This window comes from Lolium rigidum, chromosome 7 (assembly GCF_022539505.1).
Source record: "Lolium rigidum isolate FL_2022 chromosome 7, APGP_CSIRO_Lrig_0.1, whole genome shotgun sequence".
Taxonomy (NCBI): Eukaryota; Viridiplantae; Streptophyta; class Magnoliopsida; order Poales; family Poaceae; genus Lolium; species Lolium rigidum.
In genome coordinates this window covers 229,931,440-229,948,582 of record NC_061514.1, presented here as the reverse complement: position 1 = coordinate 229,948,582, position 17,143 = coordinate 229,931,440, and the positions used below count along the sequence as shown (strand labels likewise).

General features: G+C 40.7%; 2 long non-coding RNA genes across 2 annotated transcripts; both read left to right on the top strand.

The window, feature by feature from the left end:
* The first annotated feature begins 2,375 nt into the window (after positions 1–2,375).
* Positions 2,376–3,224, top strand: LOC124670209. Its single transcript, XR_006992436.1, has 3 exons — positions 2,376–2,490; positions 2,597–2,818; positions 2,995–3,224. It is a non-coding gene; the product is annotated as an uncharacterized LOC124670209 (long non-coding RNA).
* A 3,337-nt stretch (positions 3,225–6,561) lies between these two features.
* On the top strand, positions 6,562–12,102 carry LOC124679508. Its single transcript, XR_006995001.1, has 3 exons — positions 6,562–6,608; positions 8,575–8,734; positions 11,607–12,102. It is a non-coding gene; the product is annotated as an uncharacterized LOC124679508 (long non-coding RNA).
* The last annotated feature ends 5,041 nt before the right edge of the window (positions 12,103–17,143 follow it).

Sequence of the window (17,143 nt, the reverse complement as noted above, 5' to 3'; positions counted from 1 at the left end):
CTTAAGAAAGCAAGCAATTATTTTCAAAAAATATTCTTTTCTATAAATACATATGAAATAAAAATAACTAATCTTAAAAGTGCATATGAACCAAACATAACTTAATATTTTTTTTGGATAAAGGGTGCTTTATTATGTAATAGGTTCATGCATTACACCCGGGCGCTGCATAACTTAAGATGCACACAACCGCTCATGTCCAGATGATCGAAAAAAAGTTAAAAAAACCGAAATAGAAGTAATCCTCGTAGAAACTGCACAAATGCTTAAGGTGATGGAGGGCTGATCCAAAAGTTGTCATTCATGTTGGATAAAAATATCCCTCGTCACGTACTCCAACCGTGTAGACACGTCTATAAACAGGCCGCAGTTCTCCACACGTTATAGAGACAACCCCACACGTTATAGAGACAACCATTATCATTAAAAATCTTGTTGTTTCTACATAGCCATAGCGATAAAATAATGGCAAGCGCTCACACCCTAAGAAATACATTAAACCTATGATCCACACCATTTAGTCATTTGTCAAATATATTAGGAACGCTACGTGGTGGATATAAGATAGAAACTATTCAGATGACTGACCATATAAATCTAACAAATTTGCGCTAATAGAATTAGTGTTTAATGGTATTGTAATGAAAACACAATATACACTTTCTACTTCCGCGCCAATTGTGTTTCATGAGGTTGTCTTTGATGAGAATTACTTATCCAGGCAACCTTATTTTTTAACAGAATCTTCATTTACATTATTATTATTATTATAAGCTGGCACAACATCTGAACTAAACAAAACATAAATGCATATGAACTAAAGAATTTTTTTTCCTAGACATACATATGAAATAAGTAAAATTAAAGAAAATTAAAAAGCACTAATCTAAACAGAACTAAATAAATTATTAATCTAACCTATATTGAAAAGATATCGAAACTTAGTGATTAGATGAGGTGGACTCTCTTGTAGCCGGAGCTGGAAGCGGAGCCGGAGGAGAAGCCAGAGTGGTCGCTCTCCTCCTCATCCCCTTGCCAGCCAGTGCATCGCTATAGCAAAGATGTATGAATATGGCCATACAAGTATATACTAGCATATTACCGGTGCTTCGCTACGGAACCACATTAATAATAATATATAACTAATTTGACATACTATGACTTTTTAAAAATAATACCGGTATTACTTACGAGTGTGCATGGTCTATTAAAGATGCTTGAGATTTGATGATACTTGATAACAAGTGTAATGTGTTGACAAACAAATAAGAATGAATCCATTGTTCCAAAATTCTTTGGAACTTTTTTTATTTCAGAAGTAATAGATGGTAACGCTTTTGTTCTCTGAACATACTTTGTCCTTCTTTTTCGAAAATTGATTTAGGTTGTGCATATAAAAAAGGTGATGTATATTATTTCATTCACAAGTCGTCGGTAGTAACCGTCGACCTCACGTTTAGACATCAGTTGAAAACATCCTCTATAATGTATATACTTCTATGTTTGCTATCGCTAGTACCCAAAATTAGCTATGTGATGAAGTAGTTGAGTCGTATTTGCCTCTTACTACCACACATGGTGGAGTTTGGGCGAGACCTAGGAGCACTGAGTTACAGAGAATATAGCTTTGTTAAAAAAAGAGTTACATGATAGAGCAGTGCATAGAGATACTACGTGTAAGGCTGAAAGGAAAGTGATGTACTGTACCTGAACTAAGCTAACCATACTTACTCGATCTGTTGAGGCTTTCGCAAGTAGTTATTATAGCACAACACCTAGACGCTCGAATTGAGAAGGACATGACCTCAAATAGCACGAGCTGGACATCAAGGACGACGGCAAGCTGGGAGACGGCCGGGCGGGTCAGTGAGCCGGCCGTGGGATGTTGCGCGGCCGCCTAGGAAGGAGCAGGCCGTGTCGTGCTGCAGAAGCTTGATTTCCCTTCTTTTGAAGGGCCTAATTACAAAAGTAGTTCAGTCGGTCCTGAAAAACTGAAACCATGTAAAAAAAATGTTGGTTCGTCCGTGTAGCTAATCTCGCTCAGCTCCCTGATGTGGGACAAAACATCGATTAACAGCGTCGGCCCTGCGCTCAGCTCCCGTGTTTGGGCCGAACGGTTCGAAGGTACGTTTGGTCCAAAGGCTGGCCCATGTTTCCTCTAGACCTTTCTCTACTACTTAAAAAAACTAAAGTGGTTCCTTATTCTGCCCACACAGCCATACGTCAAAATTTTGGTCGTCCTTCGCTTCGTCGTTCGCTCGGCGCGCACAACTAACTGGGCCAAGCCCAACTAAACCCATTTTCACGGCTCTTAACTGAACCCTATCTGACCGCAGGTGCCGCCACAGCGCTGCCGGACCCCGCCTTCTCCCCCGTTTCCTCCCTCTCTCGCCGTCGCCGATTGGGCCGTCGACGAACGCAGGGTCTAGGTCGACGGGCGACGACGTCTTCATCGAGCGGTCCTTCAGGTCCTTCTTCTCCTCCGCGCAGGTTGCCGCCACACCCTCAATCCCCATCCTCAACGCTGCGCCCACCCCCCCGAGATCCCCAACACCACCATTTTCGTTCATGTCGTTCCCCATCCTCAACGCTGCAGGTCCTCCTCCTCCGTTGAAGAACATGACGTGGACAGAGGTGGATTTCTTCCTTAAGTGGAAGACCTAGCCTTGCCGCCGCACCGGGAAGATCGACCCCGCCGCGACAATACGACGAGCAGGAGAAGGACCTAGAGGAATGTGCGGATCAGGGAGGATCACCGCCGTCTCCAGTTTGACTTCATTGGTCGACGACCACTTGCCTGATCCATCCTGACTCATGCGTAAGCCCCCATCCACCTCCCTCCTTGCCTATTCTCATGAACGAATTTCATGGTTCAGAGCCCTCAGCTCCTCTAATCCACATTGTTTTACTATTCAACAATACATAAATCTATCTTCCCTGCTCCACTTTTTTTTTTGCTCAATGCCATGATGATCTGTGTGATTCGAACTGCAGTGAAGTTTCAGCTGATGCCTTCGGGATGGTTGTGATGCAAGATGGAGTGATATCTAACTATGGGTATACTCAATTTTACTCACATATCTCTGATTTGGGTCATTGGCTATTTCTCTTGCTGCTCAATGTTCATATATGCACTTGGGTAATCTCATATATGTTAACTTGTGGACCAGAGATCTATATGCTTAGAAGTGAATCTCATATATGTTAACTTGGGTAATCTCATAGAAGAGGCTTCGAAGGTAGGAAAGACAGAACAAGCTAGGAAAGACTCAAGTGAGGGTTTAGTAGTGAATCTCTATGCTTTGTTTCATGCACATGAAACTTGCTGCATTTGATCTTGTGCGCATGGAAATCTCTATGCTTTGTCTTGTGCAAGTCCATATGGTTTAATCATGTTTATGTTTAAATATATTGCTGCATTTGATCACGTTACACTATTTTCCCTGCCTTAGTCGCAAGGTACCACGGAAACAGAACATATGTGTTTACTCTGATCTCTCGTTCATCCGTGTACTATATAATCATTCCTAGATTTGTACATTAAAGGTATTTTTTCGTACTAGATGTGTAACCAACTTTGCTATGCTCTGCTCATCCATTAAATTGTACTGCATAGGTTATTATATATTTGTAGAATTTTATCTGTGATCACTGTTCTGCATCTTTGTTCAGCATGAAAGTGTTACTTTTTATTACTCGGCAACAATCATGTATTATCAACTATCCCCTTTTTGCGATTGCGGATCACCTTGCTTCAATCTGGTATCGTAGAGAGGAAGCTTCAAAGAACCACGAAGAGGAAAATTTTGTTATGCGCCTCATTGCTACCGCTAATAACATCTTTGGCTTTCCTCTGATATTAAAATACAATAGTATTCTCTAGGTTTCCTTGTTCGTTGATTACACAATATTCCTGATTTGCGAAGATGTTTTCAGTACAATAGGTCGATTAGCTGTTGTAGGGTGCATCCTGTAGTTGTAAGGTCTGGGATTTCTTCCATTAGTTGTTTTATTATGATTAATGGTTATTGGACTGAGTTGGGCAATTAGTCAATGACAGAGGTCATGACATGTTTCTGTGTACTTACATTTGTATCTGCGACTGAGATAATCATGTACAGCTCGACCCATTACAACAGACATCGAAAAACAAAAGAGATGGTTGATAGTGAAAGGAGCCACAAAGAGTTGTACATTTTCTTCATTTGAGGATTAGTTCCTAAAGCTTCTTCCTCATTCATTTTTATTTATTTATTATGCCTTGTTGTTCAAAGTTGTTTTTTCTGGTTTTGTTCCAATTTAATTGGTTTGTCTTTGGCTATAGTCATGATGGTACAGAGTTGAGAGAGCGATGGTAATTGCATTCAAGAATGTTGTCCAGGAGGATCTGAGGAACTTACTGGGAAGATACTTTAGCATAGGGTGTGAGCTGTTATTTATGGATGAGTTACCGGATGCCATTCTACGACATGGGCATGAATAAGGTACCTTTTCTTTACACGGACATGCCAAAGTTATTTGTCCTGTAACTCTCTGCATATAATTGACTTAATTGGCAAAAGATTGATAACTTAAATGTAATCCACTTGAATATATAATTGAATTGGCGGAAGATATTTCCATCTTAGACTGAGAAATGATAATTCGATCATTTCAAAGGTGTTCATGCTACAGAGTTTAAGGTTCAAAATGTCAGTGTTGTAACTTTGTTCTCTCCTAGGTCTCGAAATAACTTGATGTAATAATTTGCACCATGAATTGTGAAATATTTATTCCTATTGTCCCATAATATATAATGTAGGTGGTAGGGATATTTGTTCACTGTCAATCTGACATCACAAACAAAGATTAACAAGACAACAATGAATCCACATTTTATAAAATAAAAGTTTCTATACAAAAACATGTTTATATATACATCAGTAGAGCAATGATTTACACTCTAGCAAAATTTATAGAAAACTCAGTAATATGTGTGACAAATGAAATAATGTATACCCACATCCAAATATGAAGCTCGTGTTTGAATTGAGATGATTTCTGTCAATTTTCGTACAATGAATGTTGGAATTTTATGATATTTTTTTATATAAAAAGGATCCTAAAGGCTCAATCAGTCATAAACAAATACTGGTAGGTTTATTTCTAAAGTTTTAAAAACTTGGGTCAAAAGGAATTCCTTTCTTGTTCTGCAATGCCAAAACAATGGCTATATATGCAAGAAGCATAGAAGAGTAGCAGAATGTTAAAACATTATCTGAAACTAAAGAAAATGATAGATCTATAATGGCTTAACCTCTTATTTATTTTACCCCAACAATAGCAGAAAAAGAGCATTAAGCTGCAGCATAACAAGCTGGCATTAAGCACAAACCTGGATAGCGATAAGAGGATGCACTGAACTGAAATAAGTAACTTTTGAGGACACCAGGAATAAAAGGGAAAGCATATACGTCCCATATAGCGAACCCATGGATTACCACAAACACTCTTTGAAATACATGTGAGTAGTTGATTCATTCACTTAAACCACTATGAAGGCGACATGATGACAATCAGACATCATATTTGAGGCCATAATTATTTGGCCCACCTAAGTTGTTTTCCCTATAGCATTGATTGAAGAGCATAACTATTGAGCTATTTTGGAGGAAACATGTCGTGCTGGAAAAGGTAAATCTTATAGGAGGAGGATTATATTCGATTAACAGAACATTTCATTCAAAACAGAAATATTATAGGCTATGCGAGAATAAACTCCGTTGGTAATTAAACTTGCTAACATGTAGCATGAACTTGAAGTTTCACATAGTTTTTCGATTGAACAAATGAAAGTAGAAGGAATAACTGAGCACCACCTTCTTTCATGACTTTGGGCTGAACCACCGTAACTAGGATTGGGAAAGCTGTTGAGATCTGATAGAAAGATTACAACTCGGTGAGAAAACAACTTAGGGAGCAAATTTGGTTGTTAAATAATCGTACTTAAGGTCTGTCGCTATATTCATTAGGCCCGGAAAAGTTCAATAGCTGGACCTTCCTTTGTAGCTACGATAGCATCCCTTCGCTCCATTGTCCCTTGTCATACCATCGAAACATTATCAGTCCAAATTCGGCTTTAGGCTAAGAATTAACTAATTTTCTATTAAGAACCATCAAAATCATCACCCAGTGAAGTCATCCATCGAAAAATTACAACGAGTGTACTTACATTTGTATCTGCGACCGAGATAATCATGTACAGCTCGACCCATTACAACAGACATCGAAAAACAAAAGAGATGGTTGATAGTGAAAGGAGCCACAAAGAGTTGTACATTTTCTTCATTTGAGGATTAGTTCCTAAAGCTTCTTCCTCATTCATTTTTATTTATTTATTATGCCTTGTTGTTCAAAGTTGTTTTTTCTGGTTTTGTTCCAATTTAATTGGTTTGTCTTTGGCTATAGTCATGATGGTACAGAGTTGAGAGAGCGATGGTAATTGCATTCAAGAATGTTGTCCAGGAGGATCTGAGGAACTTACTCGGGAAGATACTTTAGCATAGGGTGTGAGCTGTTATTTATGGATGAGTTACCGGATGCCATTCTACGACATGGGCATGAATAAGGTACCTTTTCTTTACACGGACATGCCAAAGTTATTTGTCCTGTAACTCTCTGCATATAATTGACTTAATTGGCAAAAGATTGATAACTTAAATGTAATCCACTTGAATATATAATTGAATTGGCGGAAGATATTTCCATCTTAGACTGAGACATGATAATTCGATCATTTCAAAGGTGTTCATGCTACAGAGTTTAAGGTTCAAAATGTCAGGTTGTAACTTTGTTCTCTCCTAGGTCCGAAATAACTTGATGTAATAATTTGCACCATGAATTGTGAAATATTTATTCCTATTGTCCCATAATATATAATGTAGGTGGTAGGGATATTTGTTCACTGTCAATCTGACATCACAAACAAAGATTAACAAGACAACAATGAATCCACATTTTATAAAATAAAAGTTTCTATACAAAAACATGTTTATATATACATCGGTAGAGCAATGATTTACACTCTAGCAAAATTTATAAAAAACTCAGTAATATGTGTGACAAATGAAATAATGTATACCCACATCCAAATATGAAGCTCGTGTTTGAATTGAGATGATTTCTGTCAATTTTCGTAGAATGAATGTTGGCATTTTATGATATTTTTTATATAAAAAGGATCCTAAAGGCTCAATCAGTCATAAACAAATACTCGGTAGGTTTATTTCTAAAGTTTAAAAAACTTGGGTCAAAAGGAATTCCTTTCTTGTTCCGCAATGCCAAAACAATGGCTATATATGCAAGAAGCATAGAAGAGTAGCAGAATGTTAAAACATTATCCGAAACTAAAGAAAATGATAGATCTATAATGGCTTAACCTCTTATTTATTTTACCCCAACAATAGCGAGAAAAAGAGCATTAAGCTGCAGCATAACAAGCTGGCATTAAGCACAAACCTGGACAGCGATAAGAGGATGCACTCGAACTCGAAATAAGTAACTTTTGAGGACACCAGGAATAAAAGGGAAAGCATATACGTCCCATATAGCGAACCCATGGATTACCACAAACACTCTTTGAAATACATGTGAGTAGTTGATTCATTCACTTAAACCACTATGAAGGCGACATGATGACAATCAGACATCATATTTGAGGCCATAATTATTTGGCCCACCTAAGTTGTTTTCCCTATAGGATTGATTGAAGAGCATAACTATTGAGCTATTTTGGAGGAAACATGTCGTGCTGAAAAAGGTAAATCTTATAGGAGGAGGATTACATTCGATTAACAGAACATTTCATTCAAAACAGAAATATTATAGGCTATGCGAGAATAGACCTGTTGGTAATTAAACTTGCTAACATGTAGCATGAACTTGAAGTTTCACATAGTTTTTCGATTGAACAAATGAAAGTAGAAGGAATAACTGAGCACCACCTTCTTTCATGACTTTGGGCTGAACCACTTGTAACTAGGATTGGGAAAGTCTGTTGAGATCTGATAGAAAGATTACAACTCGGTGAGAAAACAACTTAGGGAGCAAATTTGGTTGTTAAATAATCGTACTTAAGGCTGTCGCTATATTCATTAGGCCCGAGAAAAGTTCAATAGCTGGACCTTCCTTTGTAGCTACGAGTAGCATCCCTTCGCTCCATTGTCCCTTGTCATACCATCAGAAACATTATCAGTCCAAATTCGGCTTTAGGCTAAGAATTAACTAATTTTCTATTAAGAACCATCAAAATCATCACCAGTGAAGTCATCCATCGAAAAATTACAACGAGTGTACTTACATTTGTATCTGCGACCGAGATAATCATGTACAGCTCGACCCATTACAACAGACATCGAAAAACAAAAGAGATGGTTGATAGTGAAAGGAGCCACAAAGAGTTGTACATTTTCTTCATTTGAGGATTAGTTCCTAAAGCTTCTTCCTCATTCATTTTTATTTATTTATTATGCCTTGTTGTTCAAAGTTGTTTTTTCTGGTTTTGTTCCAATTTAATTGGTTTGTCTTTGGCTATAGTCATGATGGTACGGAGTTGAGAGAGCGATGGTAATTGCATTCAAGAATGTTGTCCAGGAGGATCTGAGGAACTTACTGGGAAGATACTTTAGCATAGGGTGTGAGCTGTTATTTATGGATGAGTTACCGGATGCCATTCTACGACATGGGCATGAATAAGGTACCTTTTCTTTACACAGACATGCCAAAGTTATTTGTCCTGTAACTCTCTGCATATAATTGACTTAATTGGCAAAAGATTGATAACTTAAATGTAATCCACTTGAATATATAATTGAATTGGCGGAAGATATTTCCATCTTAGACTGAGACATGATAATTCGATCATTTCAAAGGTGTTCATGCTACAGAGTTTAAGGTTCAAAATGTCAGGTTGTAACTTTGTTCTCTCCTAGGTCTGAAATAACTTGATGTAATAATTTGCACCATGAATTGTGAAATATTTATTCCTATTGTCCCATAATATATAATGTAGGTGGTAGGGATATTTGTTCACTGTCAATCTGACATCACAAACAAAGATTAACAAGACAACAATGAATCCACATTTTATAAAATAAAAGTTTCTATACAAAAACATGTTTATATATACATCAGTAGAGCAATGATTTACACTCTAGCAAAATTTATAAAAAACTCAGTAATATGTGTGACAAATGAAATAATGTATACCCACATCCAAATATGAAGCTCGTGTTTGAATTGAGATGATTTGTCAATTTTCGTAGAATGAATGTTGGCATTTTATGATATTTTTTATATAAAAAGGATCCTAAAGGCTCAATCAGTCATAAACAAATACTGGTAGGTTTATTTCTAAAGTTTAAAAAACTTGGGTCAAAAGGAATTCCTTTCTTGTTCTGCAATGCCAAAACAATGGCTATATATGCAAGAAGCATAGAAGAGTAGCAGAATGTTAAAACATTATCTGAAACTAAAGAAAATGATAGATCTATGATGGCTTAACCTCTTATTTATTTTACCCCAACAATAGCAGAAAAAGAGCATTAAGCTGCAGCATAACAAGCTGGCATTAAGCACAAACCTGGACAGCGATAAGAGGATGCACTGAACTGAAATAAGTAACTTTTGAGGACACCAGGAATAAAAGGGAAAGCATATACGTCCCATATAGCGAACCCATGGATTACCACAAACACTCTTTGAAATACATGTGAGTAGTTGATTCATTCACTTAAACCACTATGAAGGCGACATGATGACAATCAGACATCATATTTGAGGCCATAATTATTTGGCCCACCTAAGTTGTTTTCCCTATAGGATTGATTGAAGAGCATAACTATTGAGCTATTTTGGAGGAAACATGTCGTGCTGAAAAAGGTAAATCTTATAGGAGGAGGATTACATTCGATTAACAGAACATTTCATTCAAAACAGAAATATTATAGGCTATGCGAGAATAGACCTGTTGGTAATTAAACTTGCTAACATGTAGCATGAACTTGAAGTTTCACATAGTTTTTCGATTGAACAAATGAAAGTAGAAGGAATAACTGAGCACCACCTTCTTTCATGACTTTGGGCTGAACCACTTGTAACTAGGATTGGGAAAGCTGTTGAGATCTGATAGAAAGATTACAACTCGGTGAGAAAACAACTTAGGGAGCAAATTTGGTTGTTAAATAATCGTACTTAAGGCTGTCGCTATATTCATTAGGCCCGGAAAAGTTCAATAGCTGGACCTTCCTTTGTAGCTACGGTAGCATCCCTTCGCTCCATTGTCCCTTGTCATACCATCGAAACATTATCAGTCCAAATTCGGCTTTAGGCTAAGAATTAACTAATTTTCTATTAAGAACCATCAAAATCATCACCAGTGAAGTCATCCATCGAAAAATTACAATAAATTTCAGAAACGTTGACAAAACCTGTTAGGATTCGGACCTGGTGAGAATGGCGGCGCGCGGCGAAAGATGAGATGTAGTCGGGACGAAACGGTGTCCCTTACCAGAACAACCACAAATGCTTCTGCGGAGACAGCTCACAGAACAAAATGAAGCTGCCCAATCATCGTCACTCAGGCCCGATTCACGATAAGATGTTCATGTCGTTCCCGAGAGTAGCACCCCTTTCAGTTTGGGCCGAGATGTAACGTGTGGCTGATGCGGTAAAAAACGTCCAGACACGACCGGTTGGATGGTTAAGAGATCTGGACAGCTCACCAGTGCAATCAGACTGCTGACGATCTCAAAACGCTGAGGAGGCTCCTAGCTGGTTAAGTTTTACTGTTACTCAATTTGCTTTACTGAACCAACGCCACCTGAGAATGGATTAAATAACAATAAGCAGAACCCATTCAGTACATTGTTAAGGGCATCTCTATCAAGCAAAAGGAATAGCAACACCAACACCTGCAGTGTGCAACAATGTAAGAGAATTTTAGTTTAATTCAAAATTCTCCATATTAAATTCTGCTGTTACGAAATACCGAAATACACATCAGAAATAGTGCATGTTATAGTATTTAGGTGAAAAAATTTCTAAGGATTATTCTGCATCTGCATGCATATAATTCTTATACATGACTTATACGAGATCCATATTACACATCTGTTTGACGGATAGAGCACTGAAGAAAGTATTGTACAATTGTATCAATAAAAAAATATAATTATTATCTTTTTTCTGCTTTTGCCTTGCAAACAAGAATGATATATTTACAGGGCCCTCCTAGATGCAGGTGCAAATAGTGCACATTTGAGTTAGCTGTGCATACACTATTGTCTCCTAAGAAGAAAGTGAACCATACTTCAGTCTTTAGCATTAGATTTCTCCTTTCTATTTGACAACTTAAGCATTTTTCTTTATTTCTGAAACATCTCAATTGAACCACTATCACCATGCTATATTTCACTTATCCCCGAGAAGGAAAAAATTGTATCTATCATTATATGCCTTAAGATATCTCAGTACTCATATAAGAATTGCATTTCTACTCTACCGAGAGATAATTGCTTTCATAGCCATTAAGTATTTCACAATCAATTTGCATATAATACCGATTGCAGGGCATGGTGGCCAGATCTGAGGGCGCGCGAGCTCTTCTGCACCACTCCTCACGCACAACTGATGGTACCGATTAGGTGGCTCGCCTTCTGGCACCACTCCTCGCGCACAACTGATGTCATTAGATCCAAGACATGGAGACCAGACCAGAGCGGCACGCGCTCAGTTGTGTTGTGGTCGATGGGCTATGGCGCCAGGGCTTGTGTCGTGGTTGGGCCATCAGCCAGCACTGCTGATGGGTGGAGATTTGCGAGTGTTGGTTGGTCACTCTACGGTGAGACGAGACATGAAGATAGTGAGAGAGCTTGTCAGGGGATGAATTTCTGTGTTGCATGTACTTTCTTTCTTGGCAAATGTAGCGTGAATTTTTTGGGGCAGCACTAATTTTTTAGAGTTTCAGTTCTACTTGTGTGACTCGAGTGATGGTGATGGTGAGAGTTGTAACATTATCAAAAAAAATGTCTTCTATTTTGTATGATATTCTTGTGTTTTTATTTACCTGATGAATACATGCTCTATTTTCTTTTTCGCGAATTAGTCTGATTCCTAAGGTTGTGGTTGGCATGTGGGCGCTGCTATTTCTACTAAGAGATACGTATTTATTACTATGGTTTAGTCGTTTAGAAGTTAATATGCTAGCATTACCTATTTTATATAAATATTACATTTTGACATGTAGATAAGTAGTGATTGCATTATAGGGAATCAAATCAAGCTGAAGCCGTATGCCAGAACACACATAAATTACGAGGATGTTTCAATAAGTATCTCTAATAGAATTTGCGATCCCGTGGCAACGCACGGGCATTTTACTAGTCAGTTTAAGAAGGGCCAGGCCACGTGCGCCTCAGCTCGTTCGATCGCTAATTACGATCGACAGTACGACGTACACATACGACCGTTTGGTTTCCCTTTTTTTTTAAAATTCATTCGGGTGGAAACCCGACAAAGCTCCTATTAATAACTGGAGTACAAAGAGACCCAAAGGGATACCAAGAATTACATAGGGGTCAAAGAAATGCAAAGAGGACCCTAAAGAGAAAATAGAAACGCGATCAAGTCCTCCATCTTCCTCCTCCAGATCGAGCTCGACCGACGGACTGCGACAACATCTCCGGGGACACACCACTTGGAGACGAAGCACAGAAGAACCCCGTTGGTCGGAGCAGAGCAGCAGCGGAACGACAATCCTACTGTCATTCAGTCCGACGCCAAACAACATCGGAGAGGAGCTCCTCTACAAAGCCGCCACCACCGTCGAGCAACTCCCGCGAGCAAGGCACCACCATGGTGCTTGAACAAGCAAGAGAGAGAGTCGGCCGCGACTATTACTGCGCCATCATCAAGAGGGAGAAGCACAGCTGCGTGGCACCTCTCGCCTCCTCGCCTCCACGGCCGGCCAGGCCGTAAGAGACTAAGCAGCCCACCCCCGTGCCCACCTCCCCCGCCACCATGGCCGGCCAAGGAGGCAAGGGGCAATCTTCTCGCGAGCTGACGACTCCTAGGAACCTTATCGAAGAGTGTAGCCGTCGACAAGCTCCAGTCAAAGATCCACCATGGATCTGGAGGGAGGTCGCCGGCGACGGGCCACCTGGTGCCGCGCCAGAGCACCAGAGAGGCACTCAGCCCCTGCCACCTCCAGATCAAGCCTTTGTCAACCACTCCGACCGCTCCCCCTCACCACCAAGGCCGGCCAGGGGCGGAAGAAGAGACGCCAAGAGAAGCTCGAAGGAGATGACGCTGGCCTTATTGCTGAGATCGGTCGAGGAGGGGCTCCCTGAACTCCGGCTGCCGGAGCAAAGAGGGACGCCGCCAGCACTCGGCCCCGAACCAGAGCTCCTACTCCAAACCTAATCGGCAAAACGCCGGGCAACTACTCCTATCCTAGGAAACTAACTTTGGCGCCTCACCTCCGCCAACTCCGGCCGGCATCGCCGCCGGAGGGGCTCGGGATCGGGCCAGATCTCGTGGGTGTGCCTCTGGTTACTGTAGCGGGCAGAGAGAGGGGAAGGGGGAGAATGCGTTTTGGGTTCCGACCGTTTGGTTTCCGTGAGCGAGAGCGTGGCGTACGACCGTTTGGTTTCCGTGAGCGAGTTGGGTGCCATCGAGCGACGTCAATTGGTTAGGCGCGAGCAAGAGGACAGGACGATGTACCACGGTTGCATTGCAATTTAATAGTAAAGATGTATGGATATAAACGGTGGTGGACACGCAAGAAACAATTAGAGAGCAGGGCATCTAAAAAAAAATTACGCCCTCCAATTGTATTTCCTAATGCCCATCATACCTTTAATTATGAAATGGTGCACGAAGATCTCGGTCGTTGATGTGTTTTATGTGAGTTACGAATTAACTAGATGAATCGAGGCAGGACTAAACTAGGCTAGAGACATTTAGTTCCAAAACCTGATTTTTTTCTTGCCATAGTTTACTATAGCTAGTTAATTAGTGTACTCTAGCGTCTGTGTTGTTAAGTTTAAGTGTTTAATTAACTAGCGGTCCACTGAAGTAGTGAAGTCTGTAATCCCATAACATGGATAAGTGGCCGGCTCAACTAGCTAGTTAGATATGCCGGTCTTCTTAGTGGGAGTTGACCTTGCTGGTCACTTAAGCTTGGCATGCATGCTGGGAAAGTAACACAGCCAAGTCAACTACCTACACGATGGTGCTAATGACGATCTCCACCAGTTCGATGGCATGTGTACTTAGTGCGCTAGAGCAGCGTCTTTTTTGTGTGCCCAAATATAGCGCACGGAAACCAAGCCAATTTGTTTTTTTGTTGTTGCATTGAACATATTTTTCGATAAAGGAAATATATTAATATTAAAAAGATACCAATTACACTCAGCCACTGCAACTTACACACTATCCTAATAGTAATACGGATGCACTTAGCTAAAAAATAAAAATAAAACTAAGAAAAAAGTCCCACTACGGTGTTCCAGCCCTAGCAGCAACAAGACATCCACCACCAAGATAATAGCTGAACTCCAGACTCTCAAAAGCGACGCCTCCAAGAAGATAGTCCTCGCTCTGAAAACAATGCCTTCAACAAGGTCATTGTCAGGCACACCCAATTAAAACCAGGTCTTGGATTTTCACCATGAAAGGTAAGACTCTGAACTTCACATGTGCTGCCGCCCCCACTTGTATATTGTTGCTGAGAGAACCAGAACACCAAGCAAGTTTCTCAACATCACAGAAACTCGAACCTCTATTGCTAGTCCTCCAATCCGGCCTTCACGATATTCGTCGCCTATGATTTTCACCGTGATCAGAATGTCATCTGATGGCAACACAGAACAGATCTTCGCGTCGCTCCCTCCAAAACCAAACGGTCGGAATAAAAGCATGGGTGCGCGCGACCGAATACCACCTGATCCAGCAAACTCCAGGCAAAGATGCACTGTTCCATTCGCCGGCAGCGCCTTCCGGAACTCATCACTCCGGCTAGATGAAGAAGAATCGGCATCCGGAAGGTCTTCATCTTCGCAAAAGAAGAACCCCTAGGACCACCACCTTTATTCAAGCCTTGCGAGCAGCCCCCACGCCACCCGCCGGAAACCTGCGAGCAGCCACCCCAAACCCTACCAGCTGCCCTGAGGCTAGACCATCACTAGAAAAGGAGACGGCCGAGCAGGGTCGATCCCCCACCGGGGCTCGCCCAACCACGCAGCGAAGAGGATCTGGGCGGTGGCATGAGTACCCAGATCGAGATCTGAGGTTACTGGCAGGGCCGGCCCTAGTGGGTGGGCAGGGTGTGCGGCCGCCCAGGGCCCAAAAAATCCGAGGGCCCGATCCTAAATACATGTACGTATATATATGTTCCCGATCTAACTATGCTCAGCTCAGCTTCGTGACCGTGCCTGACTGAAGACTAAATATTAACGGCATGACTTGATCGATCTAGGGAGACGCAAGGGATTAATTAGCTACTTCCGTATTTTGCTTCGTATTCCACGCAGAACGCAACCTTGATTGAGAGTTCACGGCCTTTTCTTCACGACTTAACCTCATCGTTTCATCGGCATGCATCTCCTGCTGCTTGTTCTCTTCCCTGACGATCTGAAATTGATCCATCGATCTAGGAAGATCAATCTCCTGCTGCTTGCTTGTTCTGTTCCCTGCCTACGACGCCATCTTCCTGCGACGGTGCGACCGATCAGCGATCTCCCGCGCACAGCACACTTCGGCTGCCGCACCGATCAAAGATCCAAATCCAATCGCCCTCCGCCCGTCCGCCGTCCGCGGGTAACAGCGACCCGTCCACCGTCCGCGGGTAAAAGCGACTACTCATGTAACACACTCTTTTATTTCAAAATTATTTCCTCATGTAACACACTCTTTTATTTCAAAGTTATTTTCTCTAATTCTAAATTTTTGATGATCAGTTCGTCGACTCGTTGTCTTGTTGATGTCGTCTTCCTTGAGAAAGGGTCCATCTGGTCACGCTGAAAGGAAAAGAGCAAAAGAGGTGGCTGCCTTGATACAATCACATAGAGGAGATATTCACAATTTTTTCAGGGCTAATGCCGGTGCTTTGGTAAATCCAAATAATTAATGAGTGACTTCGCATCAAGAAAATGTTACAAGAAAATTTTAAGGTAATATGTATAAATTATTACATATGCTACTGTGTTTGGATGCATTTAAATGTTATGGAGGACATATTTTTTACGTATATATTCATTATTACTATCGTGGTGTCTCTATTAAGGCCCGAAATTTTAATCTCGTCCAGGGCCCCCAAAAACATAGGACCGGTGCTGGTTACTGCCACCACCCGCCGGCCCTGCTTCTTCACCGCCATCCACATTCCAGAGCCTGGCTATATAAGTAGTTACCACTATGGCACAAGATCAAACTATGTTTCGAAGTTTGTCAAGGCCGACACATATTTTGTAAGCAAAATTTGAATCCGAAGGGGATGAAACGAAACAAGCACATAAGTTTTTGACAGATCAAACAATTAGTGGGACTTGAGAGAGACTAATTAAGAAAATCGGTAGTTTAAACCTTTAAATTATATAGTCAGCCACAATGGCGTGTCGTACATACTTGCAAGGCAGGATTGCGACGCTATGCACACGCTGCATTATCATCTAGCAAAAGTGACACACTAATGCGCTTACATGGCACAATATTTTACCGCCGTTCTTTGTTTGTATGCGACCAAAGTAGGATTGTGTGTTGGGTACGAGCCTATGTGGGCTTGTTATATAAGCAAGAAACAAAAGATATTGAGAAAGGTATTGCTCATAAAAGGGCCTCAGTATTTGTTTAACCTAAAGCCAATGGTAGATTGAGGTATTGCCATCCTTTCTCACAAGCTAACATTCCTTGAATTTGGTTATGGGGTGTCTTTCGTGTACCTAATTAAAGGTACTAACAGAGGTCTAATTTTGAGGTCAATAATTGGTACTATCCGCAATCCGTGGATCTTTCATACATAGATGGTGAATATCTATTGAAGTGTCAGATGAGGATTCAAAGTGAAACATATGTACGCGTTATATACTATATAAAGGCCACAACGACG